This window comes from Manduca sexta, unplaced genomic scaffold (assembly GCF_014839805.1).
Source record: "Manduca sexta isolate Smith_Timp_Sample1 unplaced genomic scaffold, JHU_Msex_v1.0 HiC_scaffold_714, whole genome shotgun sequence".
In the NCBI taxonomy this organism is placed as follows: domain Eukaryota; kingdom Metazoa; phylum Arthropoda; class Insecta; order Lepidoptera; family Sphingidae; genus Manduca; species Manduca sexta.
In genome coordinates, this window is record NW_023595533.1 from 5,055 (window position 1) to 8,000 (window position 2,946).

The 2,946-nt window shown below is 34.0% G+C and overlaps 1 pseudogene; it reads left to right on the forward strand.

The window, feature by feature from the left end:
• Positions 1–1,046: 1,046 nt before the first annotated feature.
• Positions 1,047–1,931, forward strand: LOC119193572 (annotated as a pseudogene).
• Positions 1,932–2,946: the final 1,015 nt, after the last annotated feature.

Sequence of the window (2,946 nt, forward strand, 5' to 3'; positions counted from 1 at the left end):
GAAGTTCTCTATACGAATTTCGAGGGTGTGTAAAGTCTACCAATCCGCACTATGCCAGCGTAGTGGACTAAGGCCTAATCCCTCTCAGTAGTAGAGGAGGCCCGTGCCCAGCAATGGGACAGTATATAATACAGGGCTGATATTATTATTATTATAAATAAACTTTACTTTACTGTTATTAACTGATTCAGTTGAAACTGATGCTGTTCAAGTATACTTAACTATTCCCGTGACATAAAAACAGCAAATAAAACGAATATTCCGATAAAACAAGCAACAAACATTCCTAAATCACGAACGTAATCTCGTACAAAGTGTTCGTAAGTGGTAATGATAGTGGCGGGCAACATTTTTCAAGTTCACTCCCTGAGATGGTCCCACAGGATCGGCCGGGACCGGCCGCCGTGGGCATACATCGTCGCATGGGATTCAATCTCTTGGGAATTTTGGCAGATTTAAAAAAATCTGTATCGAGCTACTGTTCTAGTAGTTACATACAAAAAAAAACTGTTATTACAGTCAGAACTGTTACTAGAGTTGAATTAATCTTGCTAATAATTTCTACAATTTTTTAAAGACGAAAATGAAAAAGTTTTTTTTTTTTATTTTGTAAATAAAAGATTATGTTAGTATCATATACTTGAATCTTTGTAGTGAATGGTCATTAAAGTATAATATAAAAATATACTCACAAAATTGGAAACAAAACGAGACCACTATAATAGTGAAATTTTACCGATATTTATGCAGCTAAATATGAGGAAATAAATTTTATTCTATCAGAAGAACCGAGAGCATTGTTCTGAATTTATGAACGAGCAAGAAATAAAAGTTTCTTGCATTGCACAGCTAGGTAAGACATAGTGTGCGCCAAACAGCGCGTGATTTACATGAACGACAACGCAGTACGACTTAGATATTTTGCACAACGCTCTGTATAGGATGAAAACTTTGCAAATTCACTGTAGTACAACTTTGTATGAGTTTTGGATTTGATACGCGTTGTGTTGTTTTAGGTTGTTGTTGTTGTGTTGCCAAACGTGAAAATAATTTACCATTTTACAATAACGTTCCAATCTACGTTAAAAAAATCTTGAAATCAATACTATGGAAGGTCAATTTCAAATATTATTTGATAAAATGAAGATCGAGATGCAAAACCAAACTGCTGAATTGAAGGATTCTATCACAAAAAGCATTATGGACAAAATGGAAGAAAAATTAATCCCTTTAGTGGAAGAAAACAAAAACCTAAGAATCAAAGTGGATAATCTAGAAAAAGAAATAGAATACCTAAAGAGAGCGGAGAGGAGTAACAACATTATAGTATTTGGCTTAGAAGAAAAAGAAAAATCCTCCTTTGAACTACTACAAAAAGTAAAAAGGAATCTAAAGCATGACATAAACATTGATGTAGAAGACTACGAAGTTAATAAAATCTATCGTTTAGGAAATAAAAACAAAGAAGGTAACAAACCTAGGCCGGTACTATGTTCTTTTGTAAGTAACTGGAAAAAGACTGAAATCATTAAAAATAAAAAGAACATAAAAGAAATGTATATCACAGAAGATTACTCCAAAGAAGTGCTAGAAAAGAGGAAAACATTGCAAGCGGAATTAGTTAAAGAGAGGGAAAAAGGGAATATAGCATACTTGAAATATGATAAATTAATAGTAAAAGAGAATAATAGTAACAGCCAAGAGAAGAGAAAACGAGAAATATCTACGTCACCTTCTTTTTACCCTCTTCTTGCAACAACCAGCCTAAAAAACCATACACTATATCTTCATTCAAGTCAAATAGAACAAATGCCTTTGATTTGATGCGGACCAGGTCGAGCTCTCTTTCTAATATCCCTGATACCTCGAATATAACAACTGCCAAACAACAATAGCAACTAAATATCGGCAAACGGAAACCAAAACCAACCGAAAAACTAACAACAAAGAAACAAGAAAACACCACCCTCCCCAAGCCGACTGGTCCTCGTGGGGGAAAAAGACCAAAACTCCCCTCCAACAAGAAGCAATAGCAAAATTCAAAACAAGAATCATAACAAAAACCACAACAACAACGAAAACAACAACATAACCAATAACAACAACATAACCAATAACAACAACAAAAACAAAACTAACAAAAACAACAACAATAATCATAACAAAAATTCTAAACAACAAAAATGTAAAATATTTATAGCTGCTCTTAACGTACTTACCCTCAAAAATGAAGAAAATCTAACAGAACTAATGTATGCATTAAAAGACATCAAATGGGATATCGTAGGCTTGAGCGAAGTGAGAAGAATGGGCGAAAATATTATTTCTTATCCAGATTTCATACTTTATCACATTGGCGAGACTCCAGGCCAACATGGGGTTGGATTTATTGTTAAAAAACATTTAGCAAAGTATGTAGAAGGATTTGTGGGAATCTCAGAGCGTATTGCGATTATGAATATAAAACTACCCGAATATAAAAATTCTTGGTCCATTGTTCAAATATATTCACCTACAGAACAGTCGAATCTAGATACAATAAACACATTCTATCTGGATTTAAACAAAGCGATCGAACAGCACAGCCACAAAAATCTTATTGTAATGGGCGACTGCAATGGACAAATTGGTGAAAGGCGCCCTGGAGAAAATAATATACTAGGACCATTCCTATACAGCGACAAAACCAGAAGTAGAAATGGAGAACTTATCACGAACTTTGCACAAACTAATAATCTTACCATATTAAATACCTTGTTTATGAGGAAGAAGAAAAACATGTGGACGTGGATCTCACCGGATGGTAAAACGAAAAACCAAATCGATTTTATTATGACCAACAGAAACAGACACTTCACTAACTTCACCGAAATCAACAAACTAAATTTTAACACCAATCATAAACTTATCAGAGCGGAACTAGTAGCAAAACCAATGAAAAATCCA